General features: G+C 38.4%; 1 protein-coding gene across 3 annotated transcripts in view; it reads left to right on the forward strand.

Annotated features, from left to right (window-relative positions):
• The first annotated feature begins 21 nt into the window (after nucleotides 1–21).
• arhgap9 (Rho GTPase activating protein 9) overlaps nucleotides 22–14,687 on the forward strand; it is a 55,185-nt gene continuing 40,519 nt past the window's right edge. Inside the window, exon 1 of one of the 3 annotated variants that reach the window (XM_057847271.1) lies at nucleotides 22–401. The gene's annotated coding sequence lies outside the window, so the exon portion shown is untranslated. The remainder of the gene's footprint in view (nucleotides 402–14,687) is intronic. The other 2 variants (XM_057847272.1, XM_057847270.1) reach the window with 2 other exon arrangements.

Genomic DNA, 14,687 nt, shown 5'->3' on the forward strand with positions numbered 1-14,687 from the left:
GGGTTGGCTTGGTTTTATTACCTGCAAAGCACACTCGAGCGGTGTTTGTCCAATGTCTGTCTTTGAATCACGCGTCACGGCACCGCCTGTCAACGCAAACCGATTGGACGAATGAGAAATTATATCGCGTGAGTTTAGCCAATCTTCAACCGGGAAACTCATCCAGCGCAAGCTACATATTTTATCCGCTTAAAGAGCTCGCAGGAGGCAACAACATTCACAATACCGTGCAATTTAAGTGCTGTCACATGCGAGTGTTTCTACCCAAAAAAGTGCCAATTTAAAAAAAAATTTTGATAAACGATTTTTGGCATCTGTAGAGGATTACTCTGTTACGAGAAGAACGCAGCCAACTAACCGAGAGGCTTCTCTTCAATATAAAAGCATTACCTCGTTGCAAGGTGAGTGATGAGTTGACACCTTTCTCACACATGCTAACTCGACATTTGAGTTTTGAATAGTTTATTGAATGACTTTTGTCATTTGATTTAAAAAAAAAAAAAAAAAAAAAAAAGTTTTATGTCCATTCTTAGGCTAGTAAACTAAGGTTTTTTTGTGCAAATCGACTTATAGTCTTGTGCAATTGGTGAAATATAGCATATACTCACTGCATCAACATTTTTTAGACCTATGCAAATTTTATGTTCAAACTAATATACTATATTCAACATTACATTCTCATAGTATATTCTCATCAACAGCTAAAGCACCAATTCCAAGTTAAAAATGACACTTTTTGTTGTTTTGTATTCTTGTGTTGTTGTTTTAATATTTTCAGATTTATTGGACGTTTTAGAGATGATTTGGGCCCTTAAAACAGTGCTAAAATATCAATATGCAATCAGTGTATCTGTTGCCAAAAGGCTTTAGGCCACTGCTGTCACTATTGAGCCATTACCAGGTCAGACAGTCATGCACAAATGGCTGAATGTTGCTGTTACTGATAAACAAATGGCATTTTTAAAATGCTTAAACCTGCAACCACATCCTGTGGAAACACACGTCAACTGCATTTTAAATAAGGTCTCAGCATAGTTTGGCCTGCATGAGCATGAGCTCTGGCCTGTCAGTTCATTTCACATTTATTCAGTTCACAAAAGAAACAAGCAATATTTGTTTTTTAATGTTTGTATACAAATACTAGTTGGGTCGTAGGAGTGCTGCCCACCTGTGAAGTGTGAAATTTAACAAGCCTTTTCTAAAAAATATGTCTGCAGTAAGACATTCTGCACCGACACCTACAGTTCAGCTCCACCGACACTAAATAGCCAGCCATTTTTTATAATTTTGTTATCTTACAAAATGTTGTCGTTTTTTTCAGTTCAAACAATTTTTAATCCTGCATCTGACAAATACGTAACCCAAAGTGTGTAAAAACAAACTGTTAAAACAAACAAAAAAAACCTACACTAAATCTAATAATTTCAAGCAAAATTAAAACTAATAGAAACTAATCCTATTCACTCCATAAACAATAATTAAAACTAATTGAATTAGAGAGGGGAAAAACATTTGAAACTCAATATAACATAACCACAATGAAACTTACAAAACTATTATAACCTCGATGTGGACTCACTATGTTGATCTCGTATCGAAAATAGTGCTTTGCTGCCATCTGCTGGTGGTTGTGCAGCAGTAAAATTGTTTCCAAAATACTTGTCAGTGGCAGTGAATGTTCTGATTCTTAGTGAGGAACATACTTGTTGATGTCAGTGGCATATGCCATGAATTATACTGTGTTATATTGATAAAACACTGTTAAAGGGATCTGCAAACTCCTTTAAATTATATATTTAAAAAAAAAAAAAAAAAAAAAAAAAAAAACATCATCTGGTAACCTCACTGCTACTTTTTAATGAGAAATGGTCTCCAACATGTTAACCTCAGAGGCCCTAACATATAGAAAAAAACAGGTCGAGTGATGCATTGCAAATTTGAGTTGGTTTCATAACCACTCTTAAGTCCATGCAAAGCAGGAGATGAGATGCTCCCCTTTTTTTGCTTCCTGGTGACGACACACTCGGCCAGAAAGATTATTCTGCCTTTGCAACCCTGCTGATTAAAAGTGCCCCATTGTACTGCGTGCCGTATTAATAGGGAGCCCACAAGTTTATGCTGTAATTACTGCTGTGGGCTTCACGGTGCAGTGTCACAGAGGTTTAAAGGCTGAAGTGCTTTGCATGGTGCTGTGTCACTAGTCAGATTATAATGCTGCTCCAGGATATTTGTGCAATAGAGGGAATTGCACTGTGTCTACTAAAGGAGTGTCCTTGCTTGCATGCTATCAGCTCTGTGGCAAAGCAAGAGCACATTATATTATGTGAATTGCACACTCGAAATGATTATTTTAACCCCTTACGTACTGTTGATTTTCCATTCGTTGTAAGGCTGGATGATTTTAAGATGGAGGTCAAAGTTCGGAACAAAATTCATATTGAACTCTGTGATCAGCCGTATCATATTTAGTTGACTATATGCAGATGCAATATAACTAGTTCGGCAGATTTTTAACTGTCCCTCAAAAAGAGTCCAATGTTGATTTTTCAAGCGGTTTATTTCTTTCCAGGGGAGGCAAATTGTAAAGCTAACACAGAAAATTACACAAATTGTGTTCTAATATAAAAAAATATTTCATTTTTTGAGCGTTCGCTATCTTATAGCTACTATACAATGGCATATTTTTGTATCCGAGTCACTTGATTTTAAGAATCTGCCGATACCGAGTCCCGATCCGATACCGGAATTTATTAATTCATTTTTTTTAAACAAAAGTTCCAAACATGTTGCAGTAGTCTAATGTTTACAGTACTTCCTCTTCCTCTTTTTCAGGAAGTGTTGCGGAGGATAAAACAAATAAATTTTTGTTTCTTTTGGCAATGCCATTGTATTTCTGGCATTGGACATTGAAATATTGGTCGACCAAGTTGAAATCAATGGAGGAAACGGTGTAGAATTTCAGTACAGTTGTACCTCTACATAAGAAGTTAATTCGTTCGAGGACCTTGTTTGTAAGTCGAAATGGTCGTATGTCGAGCAGGATTTTCCCATGAGAATACATTATAATTCCATTAATTCGTTCAACAGCTCGAAAACCTACACTAAATTCTTAATAAACTGTTGCAAATATCAATTACAAAGAGCAAAACAAATAAATTATGAATAAAAATGGGAATAATAATATAACAATCGTAATAATAATAATACCTGTAATAATTTAGCAAACTGGGTTCTAATGTGGCGCATGTGTTTGCATGGTGTACCTGAATACATCGCGTGGCTGACTTGACAGAGTGAACCTTTCTACTTTCATTTTATTCACTTGCTGCGGGGGACACTAGGCGTGTTGTGTTGCACAAGTTGATGGAATAAATGATTAGAAACCTGACAAAGCTGGCGATTTCTTTGGCGATGTTACCATAATAATAATTGCCACCTTAACTTATAAAGACTGTCGAACGGAGGAGGACCTCCGAGATAGACATTCTACGGCTGTATTTTTGAGCCATATCACAGATGCGCATCCCAAGCTCATATTTTCCTATCATATCCCTCTTCATGTCAAGGGTAAGCATCACCTTTTTCCGTTTTTTTCACCACCTGCACTAACATTGGTGGAACCCATGTTGATTTCTCTCACAAGAAAATATGCCGTGCGTCCGTCTTGTGGGAAAACAAAGAAACTGTGGTGCTGTCAAAGATTGTCGTATTTAGAGCATGTCGTTGGATGTAGAAACAAATTGCGAGTCAAATTTTACGTCTGATGTCGAAAAGATCGTGTGTCGAAGCGATCGTATGTCCAGGTTCCACTATAATTTGTTTAAGTTTGTAAAACTGTAACAAAGAAACATGCATGCATTTAACACAACTGCACAATACACCTCGGTATACAAATACCATGTAGACGCTACACTTCATTTGAACTACAGGCTACAGTATAAGAAGTTAGCCTCCATACAGCAGGACTTAACAAATTTAGTTCATACAGCTTTTACCCATAAACACACATATAGTGGATTTTAACAAGGTGATATAGATGTAAAATACTTACCAACATATAAATTCCAAGGCAGAAACGTAACAGAACGCAATCAACAGAGTATGAGCATATGTTCCAAACCGCGTCACACAATGGATGCAGTGAATTATTATAACCACAAGGGGGCAGTAACATACTGTAAAATGTTAACCGACTCTAAACCATGGCGACTCAATCCAGCACAATAGGATTTTTAAAATTACTGTATATATAGCATAAATTAAAAACCCGATCCTTTTCACCTAAGTCCGATTCTCTCAAAAATGGCCTGATTTCCGATCCCGAGATCGGATCAGGACATCCCTGATATATAAAGATATGACCTTTTTTGGCTAGATCACTCGGTCCTAATGTGTAATACTTTTCTGTTCAATTTTGTCCAAGGACAAGAATAACATTGTAATTGTCTACATCAAAAATATTGAGCGACAGATCTTTTTTAAATGTATTTTCTTTTCATACATATATTAATCATTGGTTATTCACCCAGCCACTCTAACATACATTGAGCATACCTTGTTTACTTTGGTGTTTGTCTTCTTTCCTCTTCAGTTGGAGGTAATACCAACTGAAGTAATGTTTGATGCAACAATAACAACAAATATTCTGGTCATACATCCATTATGAAATTTATTTGTAATTCTTAATGACACCATTAAAAGACGCAAGTTAGGCATTCATTGGTCTGTGGGTCATTTATCGTTTACCCCAATTGAATAGATTCAGGCTGTTAACAAGTAAGTAACACATGAAAAAAAATTGGGTAATTCCAAAGCTTAATGTAGGTCGCTCAAATCATGATTTTCAGACTGTTTTTAATCAGTTCGGTTTACGACATTGCTTTTCTACGTCTGGCGTATACCCTTTTAAGTTGTCATTGTTAGATGGTGGCGTTCCCTTATTGAGCAAGTACAACAGTAGGCCTAGAAAAGCATCAAAGTTGCGTGTGCTGCTGTGGGAGGTTGAGCTGCTCCTCCTCCCCAACAGTATCGTGCTCACTTCGGCAGCTCAGTGCTGCAATGAAAAAAAAGTGTCTTTGACTTGTCTGATTGCTTTTGACAGCTCACTCTCTTCCACGGCGGATCAATGGAGCTCAGTGCTCTTCATTAGAAACATCAATGCAGGGCACATCCCCCTAGGCTCAGTGAGGCCTCCCCTTGCTCTGGCAAAGCCAGTCTTTGCGTAGCTTGAAAAGAGCGTTCTTGACATTTACTTTGCAGTAGTTTTGTTAGGAAAATGTAAACATGAAACATCATAAATTTTAAGTTCAAGACCAACCTCCAAAACTCGCAAAAATAAACCTTCAGAAGACGATTTATGACTTATACCAGCAAATCATCTGTCAGTTTGGCAATGGGTCTTTGAAGGAAAATTCTTTCAATCCAAATGTTACTCAGTCTTTTCCGGTCAAAAAACTGGTGTTATTTCTAATACCGTGTTAACTTTCCCAAAATAACTATAAAAGATTTACATAATTTTTGTAAATTCTCCTCCCAAGCAATTTAGCCTGCCAGGCTTCTAAAGCACTTGGCGAAAACCCTGTTATAAATAATTTTTCTCTAGCCTTTGTGTCCAAGTAAGAATGACATGGGAAGTGAACAGGTTATTAGCATCTGGTCCATAAAGAAGCATGAAAAAATATCAGTGTGAATTTAATGCAAAGTTTTTACATTACCATAGTTTAATCCGCATTCTCTTTCTTTTTTTATTTCATAAGCAGACCTCCTCATTGAATCAGGTGAATCTTTGCCATCAAAATACAGGGAGTCCTTGAGTTAAGTTCCGTTTCTATGCTGCCGACGTAACAGGAATTTCCGCGCAAGTCAGAGTTCACTATTAAGGTTGAAATATATGTCAAAATACTTAGTATAAAAAAAGGAAAGTACATGAAAGTAAAAAAAAAAAAAAACATTTTGGACTTACTAGGGGTGTAACAGTACACACAATTCACGGTTCAGTACGTACCTCCGTATGGGGGTCACGATTCGGTACTACAGAAAAAACAAAAGGCTTTTTTGGAGGGATCAGCCGAGGTAACAGTTAGTCAGGTAGCACTCGCCACCTGGCAACCTTTTTCATAAAAATAAGATACTGTACTACCTTTTTCAACATTGGATTACACACAGTTAACTATAATCATTACCAGTGAAAATACACTCCAACATGTTTTTATATTGGTTAAAACAGAATAAGTTCAAATAGTTCCAAAACTTAGACCATCTCTTGAAATAGTTTAAAGATACTCAGTGTTTTAATTACTTCACCCTTGGGCTAGAGCAAAGTAAACATTTACTGATTAGAAAATATAAAGTAAATACACTTTAAAAAGTCTTAGTAATACTGCATTTTATAGTTCCCATTCTGTACATTCGCCATAACTTTCCTAGGAGTGAGCTATGATAACTACTTCATCTGTTTTGGTTCATCTTCTTTTTCCTGTAATGTCAGTTGTTCATTGAGGCGCACTACCTCTACTGGCCCTTGAATTGAAGGAGAACTAACTCGGACATGGATTTTTATTTATTTATTTATTGTAACTCATTCACAGTCTGACTGAGTGCACCAAACCGTGATGCCCATACCATGACTGTATGGGACGAATACAAATACCGTTACACTCTTAGTTTATTGCTTTATTGCTGAGAGGTGGATGGGGAGTTTAGGTTTTCTATGGTATATTTGCAACCAAAAGCACGGAACATGACTACAAAAGCATTCGCAAACTCCTTCACCCTTCCGTCTCTCACTCCAGTCAGATACACGGTGCGCTTAGGGACAGCCCAGAAAACATGGCACTCAACACATCAACATTGCAACCTGAACCATACTTACAACCCGATTTATTACTTGTCCTTGTTAACGGAATTGAAAATTGTTTGACTTGACTATCGGCCATGTAGGGTCTGTGTGAACACAAATCTCCCTTTGGTGACAAGCAAGGCGTTTTCACGCAACGGTTTAACTTTGGTCTGAGCTCTGAACGCAGCATATCTTTACCGATGTCCATCGTAAGGGTGTCAACAATAATCGATGCGGCGATGCATCCTGATGCGGGGCATGAAAGATTCGATTCGATGCGGGCAACAAGCCTAATCGATTCAGCGCATTTTAAAATATAAAACTCCGTTCAAAAATCTTCCCTGCGCAATTCCGGTAATGCAACAGATTTGGTTTCCCCATTTGTATTATTATTCTCATGTTTCATTTTTTACACACCGCAGAACTCTGGTCAAGTTTCCCATCAATCTCGTAGAAGCCAAAATGTCTCCAGATGTCTGTTTTCAATGTGTTAGGTGCATCAATAATCTTTCTCGCTCCCTCTTTCTCCGCTTCAGCCATTGTTATGTTATGTCCTATCTCTCTGCTCTCTCGATTAGACCTTAGTTCGGGCCTAAAAAAATCCAGCCCGACCCGACCCGGCCCGCGTATATTGAAGGCCGAGAGCCCGAAATTTGACGTTTTATTTGTAGGCTCAAGCCCGAAAACCCCCCGAAAATGTACGTTTCATTTGTAGGCCCGAGCCCGTTTTATTTGTGAGGACTCAGCAGGAGGAGCAAATGCGGGGATGCAATGCGTGGTTGCGTTTTGTGTGAACACAATTGGGACGATGCCTATGTGCATAATGATAAATTAAAACCTGTCTTTTGTAACAAACTCTCCAAGTTAAACAAGACTGTAAGATGCATATTCAATAAACATTTATATCTTTTATATTTGTGTGTCCGTTCTATCAGGTGGATAGTACACGCGTCATTTCCTCGGCAAAATGCAAGACATTTATTTTAATTTCTTCGAGTTGACAGAAAAAAACACAAGGTTTCTCAATGTTTAAATCGTCTACATATTTTTATGATAATTATAAATGCATTTACACAATGAAATAACGCATTGACGCGCCTCTCTGACAAGGAGAGCAACAGCTGCATATACAAAAATAAACTAAAAAACTTTTAAATAACATTATTTTAATGACTCGCATCAGAACATACAAAAGAACAAGCTGCCTTACGGAGCACTGAAACAAAATAAATAATAACATTTTAAGGAACACCATGCACAAACTCCACGATGTCCTGCTTAGCACGAAGAGGTGCAGCCTTCGAAACAATTGATAATAACGATGTGTGACTAATATCATCTGTTAGGCCAGTACAGTTTTTAAAATGTCTGCTCAGCGTGAAGGTGCCAGTCTTTCTGCTCTCGTACGAGAGCAAAGCGCACGCCACATTTGTTGCATTCGGCAAGGCCGACACAATTTTTTGTGTGCATCTTCCACTATCAATTTAAATCCTTTCCACACATAAATCCTTTCCACACACTGCTTCTTGCCTTTTCAATCCCCCCGTCTTTAGTTTGCTTTTCGCCTCTTGATGCTCTATAGACCCCACTCACATGACGTCACAACCACGCCTCCGCGCCATATTGTCCGTCAGCTCATCGTGTTTACGCATTACCACTACGTAAATTCCTCCTATTATGGCGTGTTTTTCTGCCCGTTAACATTAGTAATCAAAATGGTGAAGGCATGTGTGGTGGTTGGTTGCACTAACAGAGAAGATAGACGGAGAGACTTGAAGTTCTACCGTATTTCGAGAGACCCGGAGAGGGGAGCGAGATGGACTGCTGCAATTCGACGAGAAAACTGGGCACCAAACGATCGCCACAGATTAAGCCTGAACGATATATCGTTTAAACATCGCCATCGCGATGTGCGTGTGCGCAATAGACCCTACCCACGTGACGTCACAACTCCGCTCTCCTGAATGGTACCGCCCACTTGTCCGTCAAAACATAGTGTTAACCTGTTACGGCTACGTACATTTCTCCTATTTACGGCGTGTTTTTCTGCTCCTTAACATTAATAATCAAAATGGTGAAGGCGTGTGTGGCTGTTGGTTGCACTAACAGAGAAGATGGAAAGAGAGACTTGAAGTTTTACCGTATTCCGAGGGATCCAAAGAGGAGAGCGAAATGGACGGCTGCAATTCGACGTGAAAACTGGGCACCAAAAAATCACCACAGACTATGTAGTAGTCATTTTATATCCGGTAAGATGCATTTAAGATATACTTAGAGGGTTTTGGGCTGACAAATAACCACAATTAAGATCATTGCGAGGCTAATCGCCGACAACATACGACATAGTACGACATAGTTTCAAATTCAAGATGTTTGTGACTTCCCTTTCTTCCACCATCGTTATTTTTTGAATAATATTTAGCTGGTACCAAGTGAAAGAAACTGGCCTCGTCTACGGGGCTGACAAATAACCACAATTAAGATCATTGCTAGGCTAATCGCCGACAACATACACGTATGTATGTAGTGAGAGTGCTATCGGTAAACCATATAAAAATTAAAAGCCTTAACTCCATTGACAAACGACATGAAATACATTAGACTTGACAGTGGATGTTAGCAATAACAAAAGATTTTGAATTGAAAATTTCGTAACTCACCTTTCCAAGCACAAGATAGATTCCTGCCGAATTTTCGTGGACGAGGACCTGTTTCACCCAACCAGCAACGAAGTATTTATAAGCCTCCAAGCTCTTGAAGTTTTTCAAATTTTTGTAAGAATAGGCTGATTTTGTGTGGACAAGATAATTGTAAATATCAGCGTAGCAGATGTCAGGCAGACAGGGCGAAGACAGTGGGTCGAAAAACATCGATTTGGGCATCAAATATGGATCTGGCGACTGTATAGAACGAAGCTTTTCCACATAACGCCTTTTATGCAACACATCCAGTGAGTTTACGGCATCAGAAAGCACCGGGTCTTCCATGAAATGCATTTTAAATTCCTCGATCAATTGAAAACAATGCTAATACAGAGACAAAATGACGGACAAGTGGGCGGAACCACACAGCGAGCACGTGGTTTTGTGACGTCGGTGGGTAGGGTATATAGTCCCATCGCAAGCACGTGAGATAGTTTTTCTTTTTTTTTGGATCCACATACGCCTCACTTTCTGGTCTGCGCACAGCCTCCTACCCTCCCTCTCCCAGGCTTTTGATCCTCTCAGTCACTGCGGCACAACGATGGCTTTGATCGGGCCAAAGAAGCAGACTTCACACAGGCATCTGTCAATCATCGTTTAACTTGTTAAACAGTTGCAAGGAAGCCGCGCTGGAATGAATGTGTGTACTGTGGGGACGTTGGAGACATTTAAATGCCAGAAGTGATCATGAGGAGTTTGAAATTTCTACATGTCACTTCAACGGTCACAGCTAAAGTAGATAAACAGAAGCATTCAATAAAGCCAAGCATTTATCTGCTACAGTACTTTATTCTTGTTCAAAAATGATTTGGTTGGACAGTTATGTTTAAAACATCATAATTATGACATTTGAAGTGCTTAAAAAACATTTATTTATATACATTTTTTAAATCACTTTGGGGGGAAAAGTGAGAAAAAAACATGTCTTATATGTATCTCTTTCCAATGCTAAATCTCTATAAATACATTGGGCACAAAAACCACACAAAAAAAACAAACAAACAAACAAAACAAAAAAAAAGTGGGGGAGGTGCGCTACTTCGCGGTTTTCACTTATCGCGGCGGGTTCTGGTCCCCATTAGCCGCGAAAAACAATGGATTACTGTACACTGTGGTGATGGTGAGTCATCTAAAGTCTTTCCAAACAGCTATTTAAGTCATCTTGTGAAAATTTCTTGAAAAAAAAATATATAATTTTTTTTAAATATCGCAATATAATATCGCAATATATCGCAAACCCAAAAAAAATCGCAGCAAGTTTTTTCCAATATCGTTCAGGCCTACCACAGATTATGTAGTAGTCGTTTTATATCTGGTAAGATGCACTTAATATATATTTAGAGGGTTTTGGGCTGACAACCACAATTAAGATAATTGCGAGGCTTATCGCCGACAATTCAATTCCTTTATTGTCATTGAAAGCCAAGCAAACAACGAAATTGGAAAGCTACTCTGTGGGACCATAAAACACAAGACCGTAAAATAACACACAACTTAAACATACTACTAAATAAAAGACAAAGAATAAATTATTGTGCAAAAGTCGCTACATAGCAGCATCATGAACAATTAGTGCTGTTCAGTGTTGAGAACGCGGATGGCCCTGGGAAAAAAAACTATCTCTGAGTCTAGTTGTACGTGATCATACAGTTTCAAATTCAAGATGTTTATTTCTTCCGCCATCATTATTTTTTGAATAATATTTAGCTGGTAACAAGTGAAAGAAGCTGGCCTCGTCTACGGATCATCAGTTAAACAGGGGTGTCCAAACTTTTTGCAAAGGGGGCCAGATTTGGTGTGGTAAAAATGTGTGGGGCTACCCTGGCTGATTTACGTAGAACAATATATTTAAACAAATTTTAGCAAGCCCTTCTGTGTGTCACATTTGCTTTATTATTATTTTTTTAATTCATAATTTCAACAATCTCGCCTTTGTGGTGTTCTCTTTCGTCACTCGGGCTCTTGCGAAATACTGCTGCTGTGAAATTAAACTAGCTTCAAGTTGCTTTAATTTCTCGCTGCGTATCTTCCCTGTAATGTCGTACATGTCAGCGTGTCTTGTTTGGTAATATCGCGTCACATCGAACTCTTTGAAAACAGCGACTGTCTCTTTGCAAATGAGGCAGACACAGTTGTTGCGTATTTTATTGAAGAAATAGTTCAATTTTCACCTATCCTTGAAGCGTCGGCCATCGCAGTCATCTTTTTTTTTTTTTTATTGATTGTCGCCATTTTAGAAAATTGGAAGTATAGGGTCACACGGGGTAATGTTGCTTAGAGTGCTGCTCTTAAAGTTTTTCAAAGTTTCGTGAGAATAGGCTGAGTTTTTGTGGACAAGATAGTTGTAGATATCAGGGTAGCAGATGTCAGGCAGAGACGGCGAAGACAGCGGGTCGAAAAATATCGATTTAGGCATCAAATATGGATCTGGCGAATGGATAGACTGAAGCTTTTCCACATAACGCCTTTTATGCAATGCATCCAATGAGTTTACAGCGTCTGAGAGCACCTGGGCTTCCATGAATTGCACTATAAATTGCACGACAAATTGAAACCATTGAGAATACGGATAAACAATGACGGACAATATGGTGGCCGGATAAAGCGACACGTCATTGTGTGACGTTGGTGAGTGGGGTCTATATCGAAATTCGAAAAAAATACCAGGATGCAGAGTTGCAGACTCGCAGTGAGCACTAGAGCGCGAGGGGAAGATTAAAAGGAAAGCGGGGCCACGGCGTTCATGTGCGCAACCAATGCACTGGCTCAGCTGCGGCTCATGTTTAGGATTACCAAAGCGCCTCTTCTGTTTTTTTTCAATTTATTTATTTTATAACAAATATTCCTTAGTTTAATATCCATACAACGTTTTAGTTTACAAATATATATTTATTTTAAAAAAGATAGCGAGAGAGAAGTCCGACCCGACCCGACCCGCACGTAAATGATTGACATTTTGCGACAAAGATGCTGCTGCACTACAATATTTTCTTTGTCGTTTTCTTTAATATTTACTTGAATATTTTTATTGATGGGTCGTTGTGACTAAAATACTGTGACTGTTATTACTGATTTTGCACAGGAGTTCAGATGTTGCACTTATGTGAAAGGCTGCTACTGTGTGTTAAAAAAATAAATAAAAAAAAAAGAGAAAGCCCTGGTCTCATTCAAAGCAATAATTAAATGCTGTGATCTGTTTTTTTTTAAATATATATCTGAAAGTATACTATTTTCATTTGACTTCAGCCAGGAGTGACACAAGAGCCAATAAAAAGTTGTTTAATGTCTGACCGCTTGTGTTGCCTCATGATTCACGAAAAATATGCTTTACTTTAGAATTTTAATGCATCCCAGGCTTTAATGAATCGCGATGTATTGCCGAATCGAACCGAATCGAATCGTGACCCTCTGAATCGAATTGAATCGAATTGAATCGTGGCCCTCCGAATCATAATCGAATCGAATCGTGAGGGCAGTGCCGATGCACACCTCTAGTCCATCAGCGTTCCACTGTTCTTTTGACGATGTTAAGCTTCAGTTCCATGGTAATTGCTATTGTTTTATCTGAAGACTGTTTTCTTCTTTGGGGGCATAATGTGAAAAAGATGGCAAAAATGGCAAGATAATCCCGGCACACAAACACAGACAAGTAATATGCATTTAGTAGCTAACCAGAAACTATGGTGCAGAGGACATAATGGCGGAGGAGGCACGGGAGTTGTTAAATTGAATCATCGTAGGTCGAGGATATCATAACTAGGGTTGGGTATCGAGCATTGATGTGACCTGGTTCTAGCACTCCGATGCTCCCGGAACCATTCAAATTTTTAAATTTCAATTCCATGTTTCGATGGCACTGACCCCCAAGCGGAAAAAAATTGCTGCCAAAAACCATGAAGAAAATGCCACAAGAAGCGCGTGTTTGTGCATTGCTACTTGATTACAACCATGGACACGGTGCGGCAGCGCTCAAAAGTTTGGCTTAACTTTACAAAAAAAAAAAGACCAGTCAGCTCAGTGCAACATTTGCGTGGCTGCATGACCGGCTTCATGGAATACAAGTGCATAGCTAGCTGAGTGCTATGTATTCTACACGCTGCACCGTCAGAACCAGGTAAGTAAAACAATACATCACGTCTGTCTTCTGCTGTCCCAGCAATCCGACCCCGGATTAAGCAGTAGAGGATGGATGGATGGATCGAATAGTAAGAGAATAAATCCTATTTTTACGTCAGGCTATGGTCGATATCACATGTATATAGAACTAGATGTGAAATGACAGACTCGCTGGTGTTGATAAACAGCCGCCATCTTAAAGCAGTACACGCCTCCGTTAAAAACAGTCTTTAAAGCATTTTTGTTTTAGAATCTGTTGTGTTGGTTATTTAGAAAGGAGCAGCCATAAGAAGCATTCGATTTCTTTTTTAATGAACTCGTAGCACTGAAAACATAACATCACATCACATAGCATCCTAGCCAGACACTCTCATCTCTTCTTCTCCGCATTATACGTACACACTTCAACAGCACCACTCACTGGCCTAACTGGTATTATCACAACATAAACTGCATGTGTCTGTAAACACAACAGAATCGGTTTTATAAATAAGGAAACCTTATTATTTTGCCTTTTCTGCATCAAATTATTATCAATAGAAGAATTTATACTAATGCTTCGTTGTAGCTCCCAGCTAAGGTACATGTATGGCAAAACAATATGTGTAAATATTTTTCTTCGTGAGCTTTTGAAAAATAAACATCTTTGTGAAAGGGCACTCCTGTGGAAAGAAACTTCATCACATTCACGTTCAAAGACTGATACTGTATTTTATACACAAGTTAAAAATAGCCCTGTGAGAAGTTCATATAATTAAAAAAAATCCTATTGTATTAATGATAGATAATAAAATAAGAATAATACATTTTAAATTTATATAATTTATACAAGAAATTGAGAAGTTAAGACATTAATATGAACTAATACATTTTTAAACTATAAATTTTTTGACCCTGCCTCTTTTTTTGTTTTGTTTTGCCCTGCTTCTAAGCCAGAATCGTTCGGAATCGGAACCGGAATGGTTCAATTTCAAACGATGCCCAACCCTAATCATAACACGAGGACTCCTTATATAATGTTGATTTTTACA

The sequence above is a fragment of the Corythoichthys intestinalis genome, chromosome 9, assembly GCF_030265065.1.
Source record: "Corythoichthys intestinalis isolate RoL2023-P3 chromosome 9, ASM3026506v1, whole genome shotgun sequence".
Classification (NCBI taxonomy): domain Eukaryota; kingdom Metazoa; phylum Chordata; class Actinopteri; order Syngnathiformes; family Syngnathidae; genus Corythoichthys; species Corythoichthys intestinalis.